Source organism: Orbicella franksi, chromosome 7, assembly GCF_964199315.1.
Source record: "Orbicella franksi chromosome 7, jaOrbFran1.1, whole genome shotgun sequence".
NCBI classification, from domain to species: Eukaryota; Metazoa; Cnidaria; class Anthozoa; order Scleractinia; family Merulinidae; genus Orbicella; species Orbicella franksi.
Genome location: NC_138151.1, coordinates 10,750,694 through 10,777,412, shown reverse-complemented (window position 1 = coordinate 10,777,412; position 26,719 = coordinate 10,750,694). Strand labels below are relative to the sequence as shown.

At 40.6% G+C, this 26,719-nt stretch overlaps 1 long non-coding RNA gene across 1 annotated transcript; it reads left to right on the top strand.

Annotated features, from left to right (window-relative positions):
• The first annotated feature begins 4,672 nt into the window (after positions 1 to 4,672).
• On the top strand, positions 4,673 to 25,882 carry LOC145491667 (uncharacterized). Its single transcript, XR_014049874.1, has 5 exons — positions 4,673 to 4,771; positions 23,809 to 23,959; positions 24,293 to 24,315; positions 24,799 to 24,876; positions 25,687 to 25,882. It is a non-coding gene; the product is annotated as an uncharacterized LOC145491667 (long non-coding RNA).
• Positions 25,883 to 26,719: the final 837 nt, after the last annotated feature.

Here is a 26,719-nt window from a genome sequence, read left to right as displayed (position 1 = left end):
CCTAGGTGAGGTTTTAAGGTATTCTAAACGACACACATCAGGTGTTATGTGATGTTCGACTGGAACACGAGACTCGTGCGAAGAATGAAACCTGTTCATGATCGAATACTGACGCCAACGTGAAGTACTGAGGACCCATATCAAAGCTTGTATATCCCCCAAACTGTGTTCAAACTACCGATTTTAACACACATTTTAATTTCTTTATTGATTCCTTGGATTCCTAACAAAACCCACCCAAAAGAAAAAAAATTACCAGGACAATATTTATAAATAAAAAATAACTTTATAATGTTAATTGTTCGTGTATGCTTATTTTCATTGAACTATGGAAGAATTTACATTAACCAGGAGGCAGCGTGGCCGAGTGCTTAGGGCGCCGGACTTGAAATCCGGAGGTCGCGGGTTCAAGTCCCGCTCTGACCACTTAGCTGGAGTTGTTTCTCGGTAGACCCTAGTTCAGCTCCTCGGTCATGCTTGTAAATAGCCAACTGGTCTGCCTCCCGCCGGTTAGGATTTTTAAGCCTATTACGTTTAGTTGATATATTTGTTTCCTTCATTTAAAGTGGCATGCCTGTGAACTTGCTAGCTGTAGCTAAGCGCATTGACCACTATAAAACAACAACATTTGAACAACAACGACAGACCCTGTGTTATGAAAAAGTATAAGGAACCTAAAAAAACAATCTAACATTTTGTATGCAAACTTTATATCTAGATGCTGCTTTGTTGTAAAAAAGCATAACCATCTGAGCTGCAAAGTCTTAAAAAACACTATAACATTTTTTTTGCAAACTTTATAACTAGATGCCGCTGTTTTATGAAAAGGAATAATGAAGCATTTGGGAAGTTAAGTCTAAAAAAACACTTCTATAACATTTTGCGTGCAACTTTATAACTAGATGCTGCTATGTTATGAAAAAGCATAAGGAACCATCTGAGAGGCAAAGTCTTAAAAAAATAAATAAATAAATAAATAAATAAAAAATAAAACCACTATAACATTTTGTATGCAAACTTTATAACTAGATGCTGCTGTGTTATGAAAAAGCATAATAAAGTATTTGGGAGGCAAAGTCTAAAAAACCACTGTAGCATTTGGCATGCAAACTTTGTGTGGCAACCTTAAGGTATGCTCTCACCAGCATTTTCAACATGAACTACACGTATTAATAAAATGTATTAATAAATCAATTATTTTCTTCAGATTTTTTTAAAAATTATCTTCGAACTATTTGTATTTTAAACTATTCAGAGTCACTTTGGATGGCATGCCTCTGTCTCCTAGGAGAGCGTGGTGCGTGTCTATGTTCCCATGTACGCTTGCCTTTATCACTTCTATGCACTATAGAGACTGGTGTTGAATGCTGTTTGGAGGTTGGGGTGTGGCTGCTCCTTTCATCCTCCTCCACCTCCTCCAGCTCCTCCACTGAGTGTTCGCCTCCTGTTGCATTTCATAAAAAATTTCGAAGTCTGACTGCCGGTCATTTAGTCTATTTAACATCTTGACCGGCTGCCGGTCTTATAGCCACAGTAAAATAAGAAAGGTTCATCAAAGCGTATATTGGCGTACGCTAACTTTAAAAAGTTGCGTAAATTCATTTTTTCGTAAGAGGTAAAATTGCGTAAAGTGTTTATTACAACCTAACGACGTCTTTACAGCACTTAACCACTTCAGACAAGACGAGTAACACAAAGAGAAATCGTTTTGTAGTGATTACCCCGAAAACGTCGGTCAAAACCGAATGAGGGAATTTCGAAGTTACAACAAAGTGTGTAAATTTCTTAACAAAACACATACGCTGCGCCGACTACATGAACCAAAAAAGTTCTGGTCAGCGAACAAATACACGGTCGTGCTCCTGCAATATGCCCATATTCAATAAGAATTTTCCAGGTCTACGTCACGGTTGTACACGCCATGAACACTCTAAAATTCTATAGCTTTGGCGTCAAGATCGATCACGTATTCAAGGATAAACGTATACACGCGCAGGTTGCACCTACTTTGAATTCATAGTCTAAATTTTGTTTCCAGGAGAATGCTATGCACCCAAACTGTTATATTCTTTCATAAAATTCTGTTTAAAAAGGGTTCGCCATCATACTCTAGGAGTACGACAGATGTATGGTATACTTTAACAAAAATCCACGAACGATTATGAACGAAGCGTATTCCACCATATTCGATACGAATATTGCAGGTGTACGTCACGTGTTGTGCGCGGCTTGAATACTCTAGGATTCTATTGCGTCACAATCACATATTCGAGTCTAGAATACTGTAGAATATTTTGGCTTTCACGCAGTGTGACATTTGTCAAAAGAACACTTTTACAACCGTTTTCAGTTGAAACGCGGTAACTCCTGAATAGTCCTTACGCAAGCCAAAATCACGCGACATATGCCGTGTTTTCACGAGAGAGGGTTAACTACGGTTACTGCTTACCAAGGTTTCGTAACTAAACCGCAGTTATTAGAGGGGCTGTTTACACGAAACTAATTAACTAAAGTAGGCCACATACAACGCACGGTTTGAGGTTTTCCCGGAAAGCAAGTGCTGCAATGTTGTTATTGGCAAATTATAAAATTTGACTTTACTCCATTGCCGAACGCAGATCGTTGTCAGTTTGCTTGCTGTGATGTCCAGCCAAACACTCCTTAAATGCAAAGCTTCGTAGATGAATAGTGGAAAGGAAATTTTGATGTCTCGCTGAGCCTCTTCCCGCAAAAAAAGCTGAAACGGCATCTGCCACGGAGCCCAGGCTACGTAAATGTTTACCGGTACGTACTTTTTCTTATTCGGGACTGCTTTAAATTCCAACATTTGCTTTTCTGTACCACAGACCTCATTTACGTTTTTTTTTTTCTCTCTCTCTCTCTATTTGTGGTAGGTCTTCCTCTAGTTGCGCCTGCCTGTACACTGCTACTAAGCTACTGAGCTTCTAACAGATGGGAAACGCTTACGGCACTTGACAATGAACGGGAAACAGGAGTCCGGGATTTCTTTGCCTAAACATGAGTTTATTTAGCTATTTTGCCCGTTGACTTGAAACCTACTTACATTAGGAGGAATCTTTGTCTATTTTTCTCTTCTTTACGAGCTGCACGCGTGAACACTTGCTGCCGAGATATCGCGACAACGTCTGCTTTTCCTCGGTTACTGTCGGTTAGTGAGCTAAACCATGCCTGATGAGGCGTTCAACTGCCGGCAAACCTAGGTTGGCTTAATTTTGATTTTGCGCCATTTACCGAGGTTTGCTGCTGTGTTTACACGATTCAAAATTTCACTTCAGTAAAGTTAAAGGTAAGCATCTCGCGTGAAAACACGGGCATAATCACTTAAATGTTTTTCAACCGTTTCGACCTGGTTTGAGACTGGTTGGAAAAGTTGATCAACTAAGCCAACCGAAAACAGCTTTTCCCCAGTAACACGCGAAAAATCCGAACCAACCTAACCAACCAGAAACGGATCCCAAAGAACATCACCCAACTTTTGGTAAAGCGCGAAGATATGCAAATATAAACGTCTTTGTAGAAGCATTCCCTAAAAAGGTGCGGCAACCAGTACCAATTACCTGCTACGAGCGTTCGCTCAGGTAGAATTATAAATTTTAAGACGATCTGTACTTGACGTAGGCGAAATGAATTCGAACGAATTCAAGTAATTGTTAACTTTGGGCACTGAATAAACGGCGAATTTAAAAGACAACCGAATTCTTAAAATGAAATGGGTTAACTTCTTGCCGTTTTAGTGGCTACCTACACGTACATGTACACCACATTAATAGTTACGGAGATCCAAGTAAAACGTCTCATCTTGTTCTTATTTTTGGAATAGGACCGAACTAGCCAGGCAGCAGAACTCTGAGCGCGTTCCCGGTTATCTTCTTAATGAATATTAAAGTATAACAAGCTCGCCGAAGCTTGTTTTCTTCAGTGTTGTGGTAGTCTACCAGGCTCATTTGTTTTTTGTCGATAATAAGAACCTTTTTAAGGTTCAACGCTACATAGACTACAACTCTTTAATTACTACGACTGGCATTTTAGATCCTCATGCCCAATGTGAGATTTTAATTGCTGCAAAGGGCCACACATGCTGTCTCCAGAACCCAGACATAAGCTCAACATAAACGTTTTCCTCAACAACTGTCCGGTTGTTATATCGAAGAAAAATGTTGATAACACTGAATATGCATGTCCGTCTTTGACTTAGAACTCTTCGGATATTCCAACTCTAGAATTCTGAGCTTCCCGTAAAGCTTTTAATCCTGTCGCACTTATCGGAATAGGATTTTCAAGGACTCGCACATTGCCCGTTAAAAAGATATAAAAGGATAATATGCTACCGACCGGAGACGCTAGTTTTCTTGTTGTGATACGGTGTGTCTGGCTAATTAATACATTGTCTCTATTGTGAGAGAAAAGTTGCATCAATTAGTGATAATCTTCTTCGAAGTTCTTCGCTTCAAGGATAATAAAGCTCTTTAAGTTCTGCGTTTGGTAATTTCGATCTTGATCTTAAGCTTAAGGGTTATAATGCCTGCCAAGGAACTCACATTCTGACTATAGAAACCTGGCATGGTCCTAAAGTCAACTGTGTGGTTGCTATGTGGAAGAAGAATGTGGCTGGTAACACCGAATATGCATGGACCCACATGACCTAGAACTTAGTCTACTAGTTCTGTATACCTGTTAGCCCATTCATTTCACACCCAGTAAACTTGCTAAGCACAAGCCCGGCTCAAGAGGACTCTGAAGATAGAGAACGGTAAGCTACAATGTCTGTTTTGAAATGTCTTTTCAGAAAATCTCGGGGACGTTGTTAACAATACCAACTGAGCGATCATTGAAATAGCAAAAGTGGGTTTAGTATTTAATTTGCGATTTAATGGCAGGTGGTCAAGCTTAAATAATACTATTATACGAAACAAAATCCGAGTGAATATTGTAAATGTTCGTCCTTATTACTTTAGTAGTTTCCGTCTTGCAATTGTTTTTTTGAGTGGCTACTAACTTCGCTGACGGGGTGTCCATACGTTAAGGGTGTCTATACGGTGAAGAATCAAACTGAACGCTGCGACAAGCACTTTACTCCTAAAGATCGGGGTGCGCCAAGGTCTCTTTAAGACTACCGTATACTTTTAGAGCACCTTTAGAGGTGTCTCGCTTCCAAGCAATGTGGCGCGTCCGGTTTAAACTGTAGGTACCCAAATCCTTATATCAAGCTTCTAGAGCTGGCCATCACACTATACCAAGAATTTTGAAATAAGATGAATTGTCGAATTTTTCACGACCTTTAAATTTTAGCGTCCGAATCATATGTTTAGTTCCCTTTGAAAGCTACAAGTCAAATGGAATTTCTTCGTTTGCCCTCGGCAAATTTGGACAGTAGCAAGTTTGACATATAAACAACAAAAAAGTCTCTGAGAATGTTCTTTATTTCCAAACATTTTTGTTTTCTCCGAGAGCAATATATCTACAATCACTCCATATTTTTTTAATCTTTAAAACGTTCTGTAACTTTTGTCCCTACGCTGGGATTTGGTTAGTTTACATTTTACCTTGCCTAGCTGTTGAATCGATTTTCTATAGGAAAAATATCGCACAATACTTCAATTCTTCTTGCGCTTTTATGTTTCTGTTTCGCTCTGTACTCCGCTTTAATTTACATCAGATATTAAAAAGAAAATGGCTACATGAGACTTTTGGTCCTAGAAAATGATCAATTTCGGGAAAAATAGTTAAGTTCGCGAAAGAAAACGCAAGTTCACGGATTCATGTCCTCAGGAAAAGGTTCTCTTGAAATTAAGAACTGGCGTTGATCTTCTTCGGCATATTACGAAAGTGTTATCGTTAATTGCACTCAGATTCTAGAAATAAATTTCGGTCATTCGATGACGCAATTCCTCGTGGTTGGCGATTCACGAAATCATTTCGTTAACCGGATTTTTAAATGCCTTGGATAAGAGTTCTTAAAAGCAGTTTTGGTCCAATGGCGGTGACAGTCATTTTTAAAATGTCCCTTGCCTTGAATAGTAGTTTCTTTCGAATAAATGAAATTTTATTCAGCAACTATCAACCTTAATTGTTTACTTGCCTAGCTAGGTGGCAAAGGTTGCGTAGCTCACTAACCAACCTCGCAAATGTTTTATTCACCGCCTGGCACGGTGAATATGGTTTAAGTCAGGGTGATTTTACTAATTACATCAACTTTTGGTACAGCGCTAAAACATGAAAATACGGATTTGGTTTTAGCTCATTCGAACCTATCCTTGCAGATATATTGATGACTACACGGACACTTTTCTGTTACAGACTGTTGACTTTGTACCCGAAATTAATTAAACTCGAATTCATACACGCTCTACCAACTACTTGTACTTCAAAAGACGTGTTGCGTTTAGTAGTAGGGAAAAAAAATGAAAACAGAAAAGCCTCATAAGCTGCGCTGGCTGGATTTCAAATCATGTTGTTTCTGAGAAACTGTCAGGTTGTTATGTGAAGTACAGAATGCTTCACGCATTGAATATACAATGAATTATTTCAACCGCTTCATTGCCACCTGTACAGAAACCGTGCTTTTAGCTGCTTTATACCAAAGCCGCAGTACGCAGTAAGCGAGCTATTAAGACATAGAGTAGTAAGTTTCACAACACTCTTGTAAATGTGTCCGTTAGAAAAGTGCTACATGGAGTACCCAGTTAACTGCTATGAAGACAAGAGTGTGTCACACCCTATGTATATAGCACTAATTCTTACACACGCGTGAAGATCGCGTGTAGATCACGTAGAGTGCCGAGCACCCAAAAACGGATGTTGTGATACTTTTATTTTTATGAAAACTTACAAAACTGTAATAAATTTATTTAGTTCACTGCCTTAATCATAATCATTGGTAGTTTCTGCCCTGCGTTGGTAATTATTATTTTGGCACGCCAAAATAATTTTCCACACGTGATCACAAGGTTAGAGACCAGTTGGCCTAGCGTGTTAGTATTATCGTTGTATAGTATGTAATAATCAGTTTGTTATTAAATATTGTCCTTGCACCGGGATTTGGTTATGCTACAACTAACCTCACTTAGCTGTTTAATCGGTTTTCTTTAGGAAATATGGCACGATATGTGAAACTTCTTGCGCGTTTATTTGAATCTGCCTCCTGTGTACTCCGCTTTTATTTACACAGCATAATAAAAAGAAAATGGCTACACCAGACCGTTGGTCCTAGAACACGATCAGTTTAGGAAAATCATTTCGCCAAAGAAAACGTAATGGTCATGGATTCATATCCTGGCGAAAAACTGCTCTTTAAATTCGTTTGGCGTTAATCTTCTTCGGCAGTTACAAAGGTGTTATCGTAAATACATTCAGATTCCAGAAAGAAATTTCGATCGTTCAATGACACAATTTGTCGTGGTTGGCGATTTACGAAACCATGGCGTTAACGATTTTTTGAATACTTCGAATAGTAGTTCTAGCTTGAAGCCACTTTTGGTCTAATGGCGATGATAGTCATTTTCAAAATTTGCTTCGCTTTGAATAGTGATTGGTATATGTAAATTTCGCCTAGCAGCTTTCCGCCTTGCTTACTTGCCTAAGTGGGAAAATAAATTTAAAAGTTTGCCTAAGTGGCAATAGTAGCTTGTCTTGAATCATTATTGATGTCTTTCGAGTATATGAAAATTTAATCCAGCAACTATCCGCCTTGCATTGTTGACTTGCCTAAGATGCAAAAGTGCTTAGCTCACTAACCAACCTCTTAAATGTTATATTTCCCGCCAAGGACGATGAATACAGCGTGAGTAAGCGTGATTTTGAAAATTAAGTGCGATTTTGAGATGGCAATACCGCATTATATTGGCAGCTAGGGAGTCGCAAAGCTACGTAGCTCAATACGAGACATTGATAACTACACGGACACGTATATCCGTCATATACGGACTGTTGACTTTGTCCCAGAAAAAACGGCAGAGTCTATTCAATGTTTACCTGGTTGATTTAAAGACGTGTTGCCGTTAGTAGTAGAAAAATAAAAACGGACGGAAAAAAAGCTCGTAAGTTTGCGCTGGCTGGACTATAAATTGTTTTCTTTCTAAGCAACTGTCTGGTTGTTACGTGAAATAAAGAATGCTGCGCACATTAAATATACAATAAATTACTTCCCCTCCTTTACTGCCACTTGTAAAGAAACCGTGCTTTTAGCAGCTTCATACCTAAGCCGAAGTACGCACCGACCGGCTGAGCCAGGCAAAAATCAGCTGAGTCGATCTGAATTTAATCAGCTGTTTCGAATTGATTTAGACGCCGTACTTCACAGGAACTTATAAATTAATTCATTGAATTCGATTCGGCTCATGTGAAGTACGGCGTCTGAACCGGGCCTAAAGCCACTTTTTTTTTTTTAATATTTCAGTTTTCCCTCCAAATACCAAAAACATCACCGGCAGAAATTGAGATATCATTGGGCACTATAAGTTATCGATGTTTTCCTTTAAAGAAGTACAGCTTTGAATGAGACACCGCATCCTTGAAAAGCAGCTTTAATAAAATATAATCGGCTTTTATTCTTATAATACAATATCAATTATTAATTAGTTTAGTTAGCCAGACTTAGATATTATACTTTTAAATTAGTCTAAGAAAATTTCAACCGGGCATATATAAAGTTTTTAATATAAGTTATCAATGAATTATTCATGGTCTTCTTTCTTTAAAAATCGTTCTTTAAACTGTGTTCTGTGTATGGTAATTAGGGTCGGCTGTTTAAATAAGCAGCCAATTTCTTTCTTTCTTTGCTTTTTTTTTTCCTCTAACAACTTGTGGGTATTGAGAATAGCATTTGAAATGGCTAAACAACTGTAATGGTACCGCAGAAGTGTTAAAAGATGACAACGAATGGATAATGCTTATCAAGCGAACTGCTGTGCTAGTTATCACTACCGTTAGCAAAAAATCTAAAATCCAAATTTTGCGGAATTCCCAGTATTTTTGAGCTAACTTTGGATAGATTTCCCAAATTTAATTATCTAAAAGATACATTGGTTTCCACACGTATTGAAGTATTAGGTCATTTTGGTGAGCGACCTGTGCACCTTCTGCAAAACCGAGGTGGAAAGCTTGATTCATTTATTTTGGTCCTGCAGTGTAAAGTCGCTTTTTGGCAAGAATTTAAACAGTGGATAACAACAACCATGAAAATGTAACCAGAAGTTTTAGTCCAGCAATAGTATTACGCTTTAAGCCATTTTTCTTCAGTTAGAAGACTCGTTTCCTCTGCCTACTTGCTAGATACTGTGATTATCAGTTGAGTAAGGCGGGACAAAAGTTTGGTCATCATCGTGTGTTGTTGTCACGAGCAACTGGCTCCGGATCCATTGACAAGTTGTCGGCCTCTGACGTCATCGGCAGCAAAGCGCGCGAAATTGTAGGCGACGCGACAGGCGACGCACGGCTGTTGATATTGTTGCCAACGGAAACGAGGTAAGTTGCCCGTGACAACACCATAATTTTAAAGCCAAAACTGCGTAACCAAACTTCCCTCGTGCCTTACTCAACTGATAATCGTAGTATTACATTTGGATCTGCAGAACTCAAGAGAAGATTCATAGATTGGAGAATTGTTAACTTTTCAACATTCGTTTGGTACCTGTCTCGTATGCCTCTTTTCAACCTAATAATAACACTATTCACAAGGCAGTGTGGCTGCTCTATTGTTATAAGTAAATATTATATAAGTAGGAGGGTATTCTAATTTACGCTTTAAAATGCAATTGTAGCGGACTGTAATATCACGTCCTGTATTTAAAGTATTGTGTTGTACTCTAATCAGTAAAGTCATGTCATATAATACAATATAGTGCATTGTATTGTAGCGTAATGCAACGAAATGTAAGTAGTGTAAGTATTGTTTCGTATAAAATAGAGTTAGTATTGCATCTTATTATTAGTAGAATAAGAATCGTGCCGTATTGTAAGCAGAGTAAATATTGCACCGTAATGTAAATAGAGCGTAGTAGTATTGTATCTTATTGTAAGTTGTAAAAAGTTGTGAAAAACAAAATAAATAAATAAATAATAATAATAATAATAATAATCACTCTGACATTCCCCAATTTTAGCTGGGGCATATTTAGTCACATGACACATTTAGACCAATCGCGTATGAGCGAAAATATTTGATGGATTATAAATACATGTATAACTAATTGTATAAACTTATTTGTGTGTAAAAAATTCCTGGGCCTTCGATTCTCAGGTTGGTAATAGCTAGAGAAAACTGTATTAAAAACTTCAAAAACTAGAATATTAATGCAGTACATTGGCTACTCCAAGTTCACATGACATCTGACAATATAAGCTATTGCCTGCCAAAAGCAAGCAATATGGCAAAATCCAGGACATCAGCGGGTAACACTGATGCATTGTTTTCTAGGAATGTTGACCTCATGAAAAATAAAATAAAATAATTCGTGTCGAGGAAAAGGTTGATGTCATTCATCGTGGTAGATGCAATAATCATGTGTATTATCGTTTGTCTCACGATGCAGTCACTTGAGATGTAGATCGCGACGTTTCGACTGCTTACTGCTAGTCTTCTTCAGGCGGTAAGGTCGACTGATTGCACGGTATCATTTATATCACAAAGGTCGGCTGTAATTGGTGCATTTCGATCCTCCTACTGTTCCATTGTTCCGCGAGTAGCTGTTCCCTCAGTGGTCCGCTGTTGTACCGTTCTCCTGTTGTTGTGTTTCTTGATCGTGGGCATCCATACTTCAGGAATTTCAATTCCACTATCCCTGTTGATGTTATTAGGGTGAAGTCTTATGTAAATATCTTCCTTGACCCTACGTGTGTACCAGTGAGGATCTCGATCAATGAACTTGACCTCATTCCAGATAGGATAGTGGCCGGTCTCGTGGGTGTGTTCAGAAACGGCGGAGGCCTGGGTACGGGCGAGTCGTACATCCCTGTCGTGTTCTTTGATCCTCTCCTGCATAGATCCCCCTGTTTCCCCGATGTAGACTTTGCCGCACTCACAGGGAATCCTGTGGACAACACCACCTTGTTTAGCCGCGTTGACGGTGTCCTTTGGTCGCACTAAGTGTGACCGAAGTGTCGTGTCGGATTTGAAGACGGTGCGAATGCCTTGTTGTTCTAGGCAGCGGCGGAGAGACTCCGAAACTCCTTGGACATAAGGTAAAACGACGGTGGATTTAAATTCCGCGACGGGCTCTCTTCTTGGGGTTTTTCGTGCCTTTGTGATCTTCTGCACAAAAGAGGAGGGATATCCGTTGGAAACAAGTACAGATGACAGATGTTTCTTTTCTCCAGCGATTACTGATGGTTTGGTCACGAGACGTTTACCCCGGTCGTACAGACACTTCACAATACCGCGCTTTACTGACTGAGGGTGGTGATCGAAGGCGTCGTACAAGCCGCGCTACAAAAAATGGAGAACGACGCAGACCTGGCTGACCGCACGACACTTACACCAGTTCAAATCGCGGACCTCTTGGATTTCGTATTAAGATCTACGTACTTCTAGTACAACGGATCGATTTACGAACAACGAGACGGCGCAGCCATGGGGAGCCCTGTATCAGCGGTTAATGCTAATCTCTACACGGAGATATTTGAAGAACAAGCAATAGAGTCCGCACCTTGCAAGCCTAAGATCTGGAAGCGCTACGTACATGATACTTTCACCATCCTGGATCGGGATAGAGTTGACGACTTCCTGCAACACCTAAATAGTCAACAACCATCAATCCGTTTCACCATGGAGATCGAGAATAACACCAAGATCACCTTTCTCGACACGTTAGTTTATAGAGAACCTGATGGCGCCTGCCACCAGTGTCTACAGGAAACCACCACATACTGATCAGTACTTAGCGTATGATTCCTTGAAACCTAGGTAGCATTTAAACTGCCAGCTCTTCTTTCCAGCTGTATGTTTGTATACAAGGTACATTTATACGTTCCTCATCTGTGTCGAGCGTGAAGGACACCTAATTCGGCAGTTTTAGTGCTACCTAGGTTTCAAGGATCGCTACAAAGGACAAAAAATTTAATCTTGAAGGCAGGTAAGAGGTTTACGTGAATTTATCGGAACACTTTACGAAGGCGGGTATGTTAGTTACTCACTGGAATATTATCAAAATTTCCTGAACTTTAAGCGGTCGTTAGTTTGGGTCGGTTTGGGTGGTTGTTGTTTGGACTCCATATTTATTCTTCGAGCACATGTTTCTACAACCCCTATAGGGGGGTACAACAATTCGTGCAACGTCACATCCGGGTTACAAAACAATACAAAACGACTTATCTAGAATGTTCGGCTTGTCACGCAATGTCACGTCCGATCTCTAGTACAAAACGGCTAGTCTAGAAAGTTCAGCTTTCAACATCCTCCACCTCGCAACTTGCAGTAGCCTGTTGCGACTTAATCAGTCCTTAAAGTAACTTAGTCCTTAAAGCGACTTAGTCAGTCCTTATAGCGACTTGGTCAGTCCTTATATCGACTTGGTCAGTCCTTATAGCGACTTGGACGAACAATCTCTCTTCCTCTCCGAGTCCTCTGTGGAAGGGTGACTTCAGGTTCAGCTTCTTCATCTTCATCCTCCATCGTCTCGGCCTCGCTGTCTAACATCCCACCATCTTGTTCAGTACTCTCTGGTGAGCTTGTAATGGGCGGGAGATTGTCAGATTCAGCACAGAGCTCCAATTTGTACAGTTTGCGAATTGGTCGGGTTAGCAGTCCCGACTTCACCTGGACAGTCGCAGCACGGCATCTTCCATCTCTGCCAAGAATGAGCTGCCGGACAACCCCCATCTTCCAATTTAGACGTTTCTCTCTGTCATCAGCAACAAGGACAACTTCTCCTTGTTTTAAAGGATTTGGCTGAGTCTTCCAAACTTCCCCTTGTGAACCCAGCACTTGATGCAAGTATTCTTTCTTCCATATGTCATTCATGGAGGACAGCCACTTTTTTCTCCTTTGAAATTCATCAGAGATGTTTAGTTCTCTTTCTTCTTCCCTGATGTCTTCTCGCGGTGGCAACAGGAACTTTTCAGGACACAAAGGGAAAGGAACACCACCATCAGGATTGCTCGACTCCCACAAGTAAGTGATAGGCCGGCGGTTGATGACTTTCTCCACCTCGGTTAGAGCGGTTACTAATTCCTCCCAGGAAAGCACATCATGGCCCAACGAGCGACGTAGCAGGCCTTTAACAATGCCCACTAACCTCTCCCACGCTCCTCTCCACCAAGGTCCGCGTTCCACCACAAATTGCCACTTCATGTCAAGATTCTTCTCTTTAACCCACTTAGCTGCCGCCACAAAGTTTGATCCGTGATCACTTATGCACAACTGTGGGACACCTCTTCTGTTCATAAATCTCTGCAGTGCCTGAGTCAACGCTTCTACAGACAACGACGTTACAAGTTCCAAATGAATGGCTCTAACTGACATGCAGGTAAATACTACGAACCAGACCTTACTATTATCCTTCAGGTATAACGGTCCTCCTAGATCAATGCCAGTTGTTTCAAAGGGACGCTTGCAAGTTACACGACACGTAGGAAAAGGAGGTGTCTGTTCAGATGCAGGAGCCGCCAAGAACCTGCTACATTTCCTGCACTTCCGTATCACTGATGAGACTGATTTCTTAGAGCGCAGGATCCAAATCCCTTGGCGTCTCAGTTCCGAAATAACTGTTGCAGTACCAGCGTGTTGCATTTGTTCGTGAATATGAAGCACCAATTGGTTGACAACACCACACTTCTTAACCAGCATTGGATGGAGTTCCTCAAAGGTCGCCTCCACTTGTTGCAAACGACCCCCCATCCTGATTAATCCTCCTTCCAAGAACGGGTGTAAGGACCGCAGACTGGACTGGCGGTAAACTGGTTGGCTATTTTCCATTGACACTAATTCCTCCAGAAAAACTTCCTTTGCACTTGTTTCAGGATGACCATTTTGGCATATTGCAACTCTTCTGAGGTCAGCATATTTTGGGTACTTTTAGGAGACTTGCGCCAATGTAGCATCCAAGCTACACTTCTCAAAGTGCGAAGGTACTTGCTCGTTCGGGGTGGGTCAACAATTTCCTTCACATATTTCGGTTCTTGATTACCAGCTACAACCATCATCAGCAATGCAGCATCTGTGTCATTCTTTGGGTGCTTCGGCCATTCTGCCTCAGGTCGTTTCAACCATTCCGGGCCGCTCCACCAAATCTTGGAGTCAGACAACTGAGCCACCGTCATACCCCGAGTAGGTAAGTCCGCAGGGTTTTCATCTGTTGGAACCCACGACCACACTCCACCAACAGCAGTAATCTCTTCCACACGGTTAGCGACAAACACTCCACCCACACGCGGTTCCTGACTTATCCACGAGAGAGCAACACTGGAATCTGTCCAAAGGAATTCATCATCAATCTTAAAGACACCGCTGTACTCCAATCTCAGTGAATTGAGAAGTCGAGCTCCTAGTAAGGCACCAAGAAGTTCAAGGCGAGGTATCGTGTCTCCGTTCGGTGGGGCAAGTCGACATTTCGAAGCAACAAGATTCACTGTTACGTCCCCATTTGTATCTGCAACACGAATGTAGGCTGCCGCAGCATAGGCTCTAGAGGAGGCGTCACAGAAAACGTGAAGTGACAGTTTTGTGTCCTTGCACTGAGAGGGTGTTATTCCCAACCAGCGGCTTACTCTCAGATGGTTTCCTCCTGACAACCCTTTCAACCCTTCGCAAATCCGGGTTAACTTCCTCATCCCATCCGAGCTTCTCTTTCCAACAGTCTTGGACAATAATCTTCAGTGGAGTTACAGCCGGGCTCACTAGCCCACATGGGTCGTAAATCTTAGACAGACAGGACAACACTTCTTGCTTCGTAAATTTCTTGGGTACTATTACTTCCAGATCAACAAGTGGAAGAAGTTCATCAGATTTTAACTCCCAACTAACCCCAAGTACTTTGTGAAGTTGCTGCACTTGGCTGTCTGAAAACTCGTGGAGCAGATTTTGATCGTTGGACCGAAATTTCCGCAGGTTAAAGCCACCATCTTTAAAGATACGCACTGCTTCGTGTCAGAACTCCCTTGCTTCCTCAGTGTTCTCCATTGAGTTCACTGGATCATCCATATAAAGGTTGCGAAGAAGCTTGGAAGCCATTTGTGATTCACTGATGAAACCCTCTAAATGTTGTTTCAGGACTACTTGCAGAAGAAATGGTGATGATTTGGCACCAAAGAAAACCTTTTTGTATCTGTACACCTCAATCTCCCCTTGTGGGTTGAGCCACAAGAAGCAACAAACATTTCGGTCTTCCTCACGAAGCGACAGCTGCAGAAATGCCTTTTCAAGATCACCTACAACACCGACTTTGCCAACTCTGAAACGGAGAAGTATGCCCCACAACAGCGGTAACAAGTTTGGTCCTTTCTCAAGGGCATCATTAAGAGAAAGGCTTCCTTCAGACTTAGCTGAGGCATCATGCACAATACGCAGTTTAGTTGTCTCCCGATCAAGCTTAACAACTCCTCGATGTGGAAGATAGGACTGAGGAATGCAGGCTTCTGGTAACAGCTCAATGTGACCCTCTTCGAGGAGTGTTTTTAACTGAATGTCGTATGCTGTGTACTCTTCAGGCGTCAACTTTCTCACCATGCGACGAAGCCTTGTTTCATAAAGGGCCTTGTTAAGTGCTAAATGCTTTTGAGCTTGAGGTTTCCAAGGCCACGACACAACATACTTCCCAGATTCGTTGCGTTGGATAGCATTCTTAACCTCCAGCTCAAGGTCTCGTTCCAACACTTCCTCCTGTGCAACACCAAGGTGGTCCAAAGTCCAAAAGTTCTGCAGTTGTTCATGAACAGAAGCCCGAAATGCATGGATATGAGCTCTGGCAGCCACACCCGCAAATGGAATGGATCCACTTCCACCATGAAGGACCCACCCAAAAATTGTCGGTGTTCCTTTGAGACCATTCCTCAATTTAATTGTCATACCTTGGACAATGGTGTCATAGCAATCTTCTCCAAACACAATACCAATACTATCTGTACCAGGGCCAACGAGATCAGCAAGGACTGGACAACCACCAACAACCTCTTGAAGGGCTCGATAGGACTCAGGCTCCACCCTCTCAAAGACACCAGACAACTCATCCATCACTACAGCTTGGAAGGTAAAGGTATTTGGAAGGTTTATTCCTCTTGCAGTCACCTCAACAACATCGAATTCGCCTTCCAGCACATCTCCAGGTGTCTCAATCCGCAAATGACGTTTTCCAACAACTCTCTTTGGTATATTTGCAGCCAAAGATGATGACATCATTGTAAAAGTGGCCCCAGTGTCACACAATGCTCTTACAGCCACAGCCCCAATAACAACACACACAGTTCTCATCATCACGCCAGCAGTTTTGATGTCAGCATTCTTAGCGGAAGACATTACAGCAGCTGTTGGAGGTTGAGATAACGGTGGCAAATGACTCTGGTTAGCTGGTGTATAAGGAGGGGCAGCAGGATTCCGACTTGGGTGGCTTGGTGGGTTACCCGTACTCGGAGTGGGGTTTTGAACTTCTGGAATTTTCACTCCGCCAGTCTTGCATAGCTGAGGGATATGGGATCCTCGTCCACACGGGCGTGGTTTTCGAAACCTGCATGCAGTCATCCGGTGTCCACTTTGAGCACAACGAAAGCAAGCCCTTATTTCCTTCACTTTCTTAAAGCGATCATCAACTGACATAGGTACAGAGCACTGTTTAGGACTATGTGGACCCTTGCAGAAGGTACATGTTACAGATTTAGCCATTAAACCAGATGCAGTTGGCAACAAAGGTTTTTCCTTTTCGATAGACTGGTGGTGTTTAGATGGCTGTTCTATCTCAACAGTCTGGTCAGCACTCTCTCGAATTTCCAGTTCCTGTTCCAAAAATTTCAGCAGCTTCGAGAATGTTACATCCTCCTTTGATAAGCCAGCTTTTTCTCGGGCCCACACCAATCTCCAATCGTTGGGAAGTTTTGAATCAATCAAAGGCATCAAAAGGGTTCCATATTGTTCAGTAGTAACTCCTTGTACTTCAAGCGCTCGCACAGTTGCACAAAGCTCATCCAATACATCTCTCATAGCTTTATTGGATTGTTCAAGCGCTTTCATTTCTGCTAGTTTAGTCATTAGGCGAGTTTTTTGCACTTCATCCTTGCCATAGCGTGATGTCAAGCGTTGTACAGCAACTTCATAGTTTGCCTCTTCAGTTTTGATGTTTGCAATGTATCCTGCGGCTTCGCCATATAGCAGGGACTTTAAGTAAACAAACTTCTGCACAGTAGGTATTTCAACGTTATCATGTATTGCTACTCTGAAAATGTCCCAAAATTCTGGCCAGTCCAACACATCGCCCGAGAATTTCCTAAGGTCGGTTTTTGGCAACTTCATTTTAGGCGCACTTGATGTATGTTTTGGTGATGGTGCAATGGGTTCAGGCTTCTCACTTGTATTTTGCTTTTGGCTGTTTTTTAACCATAATTTCACATCATGAATTCGTTCTCTTACCATATCGAACCATGGTCCTTGGGCGTCCACTTCATCTTCTACTTGCAAGTCATCGTCCAAGAGCTTCTCGATTTCCATCTGCAGATCCTCGGCTTTCTGCAATCTCGTAACAATCGAATCGAGTTTTTCTTCCACGCGAGCAATTTCAGGCGAGTCGGACTCAATCATTTTTCTAACAGCGTCAAAATCCCTTTTCATCCAGCCTCTCAACCCAGTGCGAGCTCTCTTCAGCTGATCAATTTGTTTCGTCTTCATTTCGATCGGCGTTGGCGACAAACGAACGCAAACAACACTCGAGGCTAGCGATCAAACACGTCGCGGGTCACCATGTTTGGACTCCATATTTATTCTTCGAGCACATGTTTCTACAACCCCTATAGGGGGGTACAACAATTCGTGCAACGTCACATCCGGGTTACAAAACAATACAAAACGACTTATCTAGAATGTTCGGCTTGTCACGCAATGTCACGTCCGATCTCTAGTACAAAACGGCTAGTCTAGAAAGTTCAGCTTTGAACAGTTGTTCGTCTTGGCGCTCTTTCGGTTTGTTCGCTGTCAGTTGGATCTTCACGCAAGGAAATTCAGCGTCTATGTTTACCAATGAGTCGTCAGGCTAAACAGCTAGTGTTCTGCAAGCAATGATGCGACTTAAGCAAGTAGTCCGTCGTGTTGTAGGGATGCTTTTTTCCCCATAGTTTCTCACGAGCAGGACTGCAGTCTCCATTCTTTCAGCAAATCTCGTCAGTTGCTAATTTATTGATGTTTTGAGGGGTGGTAGTGAAATCTCTTCTTACTCTGTTGAAAATGTAGTTAGCTACCGTTTAATTACCCTTGGAAATTGATAGAAAACGAACAATTTCTATTCGCTAAAAGAAATTAGTCAATGAGGATGGTGCATTTCCGATCGTAGGCAAGGTTGTGATTCTTAAATATTTGGACCTCCGCCACTAAATATGTCTAAATAAGTCTGTATTTGAACTAATGGTTGAATTGGCTTCTGGTTGTGATTAAGCAATCTAAATCAGAATTATTTTGCGTTGAGTAAAAAGCCTTTGGCTCTTGATTGGCTTGAGATAAAAAAGAAAAAAAAAACCTCTTAGATTCTACTTTATTTCGCATATTTAACGGCTGGGAAATGAATCACTTGGTGCGTTTGTTTCATTTATCCTAGCAAATGGAAGTAGTGTTCCAAGTTTATAATTTTACTTTTATAATTGAACGTATGTACATTGTGTTACCGGCCGCACAAGGGAGAAGACAAAGTTGTACGCATCAGACACAAAAAAGCAAAACAATATGGCGGACAAAAACGAACCTTGTGCGTTTATTTTTCCCAACATACCTTGCGACAAAATAAATATGCTTCTGGGGGGAGGGAGGGGTGGTGTCAGTTTCTTTATGTCCTCTTATCCTCAACAGGCGATACGAGTAGACCCTTTTTGTTTTATCAATTTTTAGGTTTTTTTCAGCTCAGCAAACAGTCAGTGCTCTCCGGGATTCGCCAGTGCATCAGACCTTGAGTAGAAAACTTACCTTTGGTTAAAATGGTTTAGACATTGATGATATAAAATGTCGACCGGCCAAAGAGACGCCCTCGGTCAAGAAAGGAAAACTTTCCCCTTCAAAACTTTGCTCGCACAAATACGTTTTTCAAAGACCTCACCTCTCTGTATAAAAGCAGAGAGGACTCTTAATAGATCCCTCTCAGCAGAGACTGATTAATTTTCTTTTAAATACCATTTGCTCATTAGAATATTTTTATGGGTGATATTCTGTTACAAAGGGTTTAACTCTTTTTGCCCGAGTTTTGTTTATTTCTTGCGCTTAAGTTAACTTACGAGAGAGCCTTATCTAAAAGTTTATCTGGGTAACCTCCGTCGCATAATCTACGTTTGAATTGTGTAATTAAGTTTTGTGGCTTCGAAGAGTTCCTTCTCAGAGGTCGTGGGGCTTCGCCTTTGAGAAAGCCTTTCTTGATGCCGTGGGGGCTGTGGCGAAAGGCGGAGTACGTGTACTAGAAAATTTCTCTCGGTTTGAAGTACTTCAATCTATCACCAGTGTTTACTCGTGTATTTATTAAAGTCATTTCTGTATTTGAAGTTTCAATCGGGAATTTTGTGGTCGGAAGTAACTAGTGATTTGCTAGCTATATAAGTTCCATTGGATACGTGAAACAAGCACAGAAAAAATTTAACACCCATTAAATTGAGCCCAAATTAGATTTCTTTTCTCACAATATCGCCCAAACCGCGCTCGACAGTACGCCTCTCTCTTTTCAAATACAAAACCGAGGAGTGGTCCAAGCTGTCAATTAGTTTTCACTTTCTCGATCTGAAGTTTGCAATAATTATATATTACTTTTTTAATTATATCGATTTCTTGGCACAGCGCGAGATATAAGGTCTATAAGCTCTATATTTTGCGCATTCCGTTTTGGCTCAGTCGAAGCTATCCTAACTGACATATTCCTAACTACACGGACACCTCTCCGTTACAAACAGTTCACTTTGTCCCATACAAAGTAAAAATTTCTACAGTCTCTAATCTTTAAAACGCAGGTACTTAGCTCTTCTCTGTCCCTTTGGTGTCCGTACTAAAGACGTGCTATTGATGATATATTAAAAAAGAAGATGATGACCTGTAAGCGCACATTTCCGTTCCCTGGTGTGTATTATTTTCAGGTAAATCCTAGTAACTTGCACAAGCAGGACCACAAACTGTTTTCTCTCTAAGCAACTGTCTCGTTGTTATATGAAAAAAGAATGCTGTACACTTTGGATAAACACTATATATTTCCCCTCCTTGACTGTCACCTGAACAGAAACCTCGCCTTACTCAAGCCGCAAGAAGCACCAAGCGAACTCTTCAGACAAAGAACGGTAGGTTAAACAACACCCTTGTAAATACCTTCCTTAAAATGGTGCGACAATGAGTACCGTCCCAATTAGAGTGTTAATTGCTGTTTCGATACGTTTTCACTTACAAGTGATAGCTCTGTCTTATTAGTGAATGCCCAGGGCGCAAAAACGGAGATTTTGAAATCCCTGTTACATAACTGTAAACGATTTAGACGATTTAACCAGTTCAATTTCTTAACCACAATAATTGGCAGTTGCTGTCTGGGATTCTGTATTGGCTTAGTGTGCACAAGATCATTTTCCTTAAGTAAGAAGATCACGGTCAGTCAGAACCACTTATTGAATGACACTAACGCAAATTTTTTTTTTCAAATTCCCACAACATTTGCAAACTTCCCAAATTTTCCCAAAACTCTCAAAACCGTCCCCGGAGAAAAAAATTGTCAGTATGCACTGTGAAGTATCGCTGTAGCCCCTTTGAATGAACGTTCTACTTCAACTATGTTTTGCGTGTGATAATTCGAGTAGGCTGTTAGAGCTGGGTATTGAGAAAAGCAATATCATCGTGGAGAGCTGCTACAATTTCTTGCAACTTTGTCATTGAATCGGGTTTCGTGCCGTCTAGAAACCATATTCTTACGAACCATATACTTAAAAAGCCTTCAGGCTTGAATGTTATGGTCTGACGTAACTCTGTAGTAATTTGCTACCTTTTTATACGGGTTGTTTCCTCTTTGTTTATGTTCCATAACGATGATACATCATCAGGAAGCGAGTGGCTTTATAGAACTGCGGTTATAACCACCTTTGGAAATAATACTAAGTTGAAATTCGTGAAACGGCACATCTAAACAGATTTCCATTGGATATGTGAAACGAGCACAAAAAATATTTAACACTATAATTAAATTGGGCCCAAGTGAGCTTTTCACAATTAATATCACACAAATTGCGCCTCTGTTTTCCCAAAATACAAAATCAAGGGGCGGTCCAAGTTGTTAATTATTTTTCGCTTTCTCGGTTTGAACTTGTTGATAATTATTACTTTTTAATTACACTAATTTTTTTGTACACGGCGCGAAATATGAGTTACATTTTTAGCGCATTCAGTTTTGGCTCAGTCGAACCTAATCTTACGGACTTATTCGTATTTACACCGACACCTTTCACACAGTTCACTTTCTTCCAGACAAAATCAATTCCTACAATCTCTTATCTTTAAACGCAGACACTTAGTTCTTCTCTGTCCCTTTGGTGTCCGTGCTAAAGACGTTCTATTGATGGTATCAAAAAAGAAGAATGATGGCCTCAAAGCGCACATTTTCTTTTCTCAGTGTGCAATATTTTCAGGAAAACCTTGTACCTTATGCAAGCGAGACAACAAACTGTTTTATTTCCAAGCAACTGTCTCGTTGTTATGAGAAATAAAGAATGCTGTACACTTTGAATATACACTATATATCTCCCCTAGCTCCTTGATTGTCCCCTGTACAGAATTTTCCCTCTTAGCTACCTTTACCCAATCCGCAAGACGCACCAAGCAAACTCTTTGGAGCAATAACGGTAAGTTGCACAACACCCACGTAGACATACCCTCCTTCAAAAAGGGCAGCAATGAGTACCCAATTACAGTTTAAATTGTATTCTAGATAGTCTCTCACTTACCGCGATAACTCGCTCTTATTAGCGAACGCCGAGGGCACAAAAACGGAAGTTTTGAAACCCTTGTTACATCAATTCTTAACCATTATAACTGGCAGTTTTTTTCTCGCTCCCAGTATTAGTTTGGTGCGCACGTAAGAAGATCACAATCAGTCAGTATTGGATCATAACTAATGAGACATTTTTTTTTTCAATTTCCTCTGACATTTTGTAAAATTTTCCAAATTTTCCCGAAAACACTCAAAATGGTCCCTGGAGGAAAGAATTGTCAGTGTGCGTTATGAAGTATTTTAAATAGAAGGTAAATTTTTCTGCGCTCCCTTTCTTAAAAAAAGGGGAAAAAAAACATATACTTAACTTGTTAGTATTCAGAAAAGCAATAGCAAGAACAACGGTGAAATGTGCCCCACATCTCTTAACTACTCCCGTAAACTGGGAAACACTGTTTACGAAAGCATCAAAAGGATCACAAGCTGAGCAGCCTATTATTTCACTCACCCAACATCCTACTATCCAATTTCAGACAGTTCAATTCCACTGAAAGACATTTCCAAACTTTCGCGTCTTGACAAAACAAGGCACTTAATTCTACCCGAGAGCAGATCATGAGAGAATGGGCAGTTCAGCATGGCAAGTGCGTTCGACAGAGAACTGTAAGGCAAGGAACAACGAAGTTCAAGACTGCCACTTTGCCTTTGAATATGTATCGTCCAGCAGATTCTGCTAGCCCAAAGGACACGATCCACCTTGAACCTCCTGCACAGTATCAGCCAGCTGTTCTACCAATCGTCGACGAACAAGAAGAGCAAGAGCAAGAAGTCACCTTCGCTCATCCTAAAGTGTCTGAAGCCCCCCTAAGTTCCAGAAGATGATGTGCAGTATGACACAGACAGTGGACCTGACGATGCCGTGGAAAGTGACAACGACGACGATACTCTGACCTTCTTAAGAGCCGTAACAACTCGCAGTGGAAGAGCTGTCCAAGTCCGATATCTCTCTTAAGAGGTCTCTTAAAGTAAAACCAACAAATTAAGAGTTCCAATATCACCTTTCCAACAGCTGTAAATTATTGGTAAAGTTAGAGAATGCACTTTTTTTGTACAAATTTTGATTACAGTTTCGTGCACATGTTTGAGAATCGTGAAAAGTGAACATTTTGTTTCGTGATTCGTGAAATCGAAAATTTACTATCGTCACTTCGTGACAAGACCCCCCCTTGCCCCCCCCCCCCTCTTCGTAATATAGATTGCTCAATTCAATACCGCTCAATTCAACTCGTACAGTTGAAGTTGATTGATCTTCGTTTCGTCTATAAATCGTGCATCGTTTTGACCGAACACATTACATAGATTTTCGATTTTCTTAAAGGGAAGCGTTCCTAGTACGAGCCTGAAACTTGGCATAATAAAAAAGAGACACCAGATTCAATTTTATGCTATTGAACATAACCTTTATACTGCCACCATTTTCAGTTCTCATTTCAAAAGAGTTTTCGAAATATTAGTATGTATAAAAAAGTTCTTTAAGCTTGAGCTTGATGTTATGCAGATAATAGCTTTTTAATGAATTATTACGTTAATACAGGCCAATAGGAGGGACCTGCTGTGCTTTAATCTCACCTAATGACGAATGCAAAGAAAAAGAAAACATTTTTCGTAATGTTGTTACGTTTTCGAATCATAACCACTAGTTTCTCTGGTAAAATATCAATTGCAGATATTTCCAAGCAAGTATGGTTGCTCGAATTGTTGCCTTCATTGTTTTCCTTTGCTTGTCGACTGGTTACAGCCTGAAAAATGATGATGTCGATGATGGCATTTCAGACATGTTGCAGGAAACGGACAATTTGAAGGAAGCGCCTGAAATGGTAAGCTGTCGATGAGGCTGTTGTTTTCGTTGCTTTTTTTTTTCCTGTTTCGCGGAAACCGCCAGGGTTTAAATTAAACCAACTTCTGTCCATTCCTATTCAGTCTGGCACTTAAGGAGAGCGCAAAACTTTCAAATTTACATGTTCTTCATTTTCAAAATAGAATTATCAAATAAATGCTGTTAACGTTGCAATGAAGATTATAATATGAAGTCACACTTAAAATCAAGAAAGTGACAACCGTTCTGTTTAATAATTCTTAGCTCCCCTAATTATTTCAATATTATAATTTTTTTTTTTTTCATTTTTTTTTTTTGATAACGCCTTATGCAGAGAGAGGATCATTTGGAGGGCCGGTAAGTAATCTGGTTAACAAAGCGATAAAACAACAATAACAACAACAAAAACGTTACTAATGAAAAAGATCATTTCAAAGAGAGTAGTAACTTGTGTTAATTAAAAGTAAAGTTGTTTAACAGGTGGAGATGAAACGAGTCCGCCTTCGGTTTCCGAAACATGATATAAGTAGTGTTAATACTCCTGGTTGGACAGCTACCATTATCAGCTCAATCGGCTTCTTTTAATGTGTTTTCTACCGGGCGGAGAGAAATGCTATGAAAAAAAGCTTCCTGACTAGTACAAAAGTACAATCCAAAAACGCTCAAATCCGGGCCATTCTGTTCAGGATCCAATAATAACCCATTAACTCCGCCCACATTCTGCATGCGTTAAGCTAGAGGGTTATTAAATTATAATTAAATGTTGCAACTTAAACGTAGTGAACATATCTATTTAACTTCTTTGAACTGCTTTGTTTTAATATCTTTTCAACTGTCCAGGGACGAGTACTCGTATTCTATGACGTCCTCGACGACGACGTACTCGACGACGTACTCGTACTCCTCCTGGAGCGTTAGGTAAAAACATCAACAACAACAATCCTTATTTGTACTCTCTCTCACGTCTAATAATTACACAAAATATAGACAATAAAATTAGAGTATTGGCTGGCTGGAATAACCATAGGGGCTAGCGGAGCCAGGCAGCCAGGCAGCCAGCTCGCATCAGAGTTAAATGAAAATAAATTACAGGCCAGCAAGATAGCACAAATGCATACGCAAAAAGAAAAGAAAAGGAGAGAGAGAGAGAGAGAGAGAGAGAGAGAGAGAGAGAGAGAGAGAGAGAGAGAGAGAACAACTAACTAGAATAGTCTTGAAATAAAATAACCCAATTTATAACTGAGTTCTCCAGTAGGGAATTTGTCTAGAAGCAGTTTAGCTTTTTGCGCGGCCTCTGAAAAGTATGCTTTTTCTTTAGATGCGAACGCAAATTGACCCTAATTCCCTATATTTGTGATTTCTATGCAGTTGCATTGCGTTTTCCCCTTTATTTGTCTGTCGACTACTGTTACCAGATTTACTATTTTAAACTTGTTGTTTTACTAATAAACATGTATCTACACTTGAAGAAAATTGAATTAAAAAGGTGAAACCGGCTATAAACGTGGGACGCTAGAAATTTAACCAAATTTACTTCAATTCTGTAGAATGAAAATAAAACAAACGCCCGTAAAGAGAGTAAAATCCAACAGCTCTTATCTAAAGCTAAGCTAGAATCACGTCAACAGCGACAACGAGAATTATCTCAAGCAAGTTTTTCAGATTTTATTTATCACACCTTAGCCAGCAACATGTTGTAATTTCTGTTGGTTTTTCTTTTCTCCTTAGCGCATCATTCACTTTCTACTAACTCTAGAAAAAACGACGACATGTCAGCTGGGGAAAAAGATTCGTCGTCCATTTATTTAACAACAACGACTAATTGTGAAGGGTTTCTGTTTAAATGAGGTTAAAGTGTCAAGACTGTTAATCAACATTTGAATAAAGTAGGATAACGGATGCTTGCTGTTTTGTCATATTGTTTAGAAAATAGCCCAAAGAACTCGAAAAAGCTGTGGAAACACTCACCTAACGGCTCGTGTTCCCACTGCGTTTTTCGTTCTCCCAAACTTTCACTCGCGCCTCTGTAACTCGATAGAAACACGGTGCATGTTTTCTTTATTTCATAAATATTACATCCGCTTTTCATTCCAAAAACGGTTCATCCGGAAGTCTTACGATGGCGAGAATTGATTTTCATCCCCATTGCTAATCCAAATCTTTATCATTACCTGGTACCTGTTGAGAAAAGGTCAAACGCAGGGTTTTTGAGACTTTTAATTCCTCTATCGTAAATCAAGCGCGAGTGATAGCGCCCTCGTTTGAAACTAGTTTTTCAACAACTAGTTGAATTTTGCTAATATTAATTTTGATCAGTCTATAGACGGGGCGCACTTGCCCGTAGAACATTTTTCGTAGCTATTTTCTGTCACCCTCCTGAGATTTCGATATGTCAACTGTCTCCGATTTGATATTGTCATAGCAACCGCACATTGAGGTGTAGTTCTGAAGCCAGATTTGGTCTTTTTTATATTGACATAATTCTTCTTCTTATGCGGCATTGTCGAGTAGTTCGAGGGCTTTCTACTAAACAAACCATAATTTTTATTACAACGAAAATCCAAGGTGGGCTGAGGTTTCCACCGACTTATTACAAGCATTTTCTTTCGCGATGATTTTGCGAATCAAATATTTTACAGCTCCACGGAAGACGTTGCGAAAGGCCCTGACGCGACGTTCCGAACGCGATTGGAAAATCATTTCTAGTCAAACCAAACCTGTTTTCACTCTTACCTTAAAAAATGCTTCGGCTGCCAGAGTT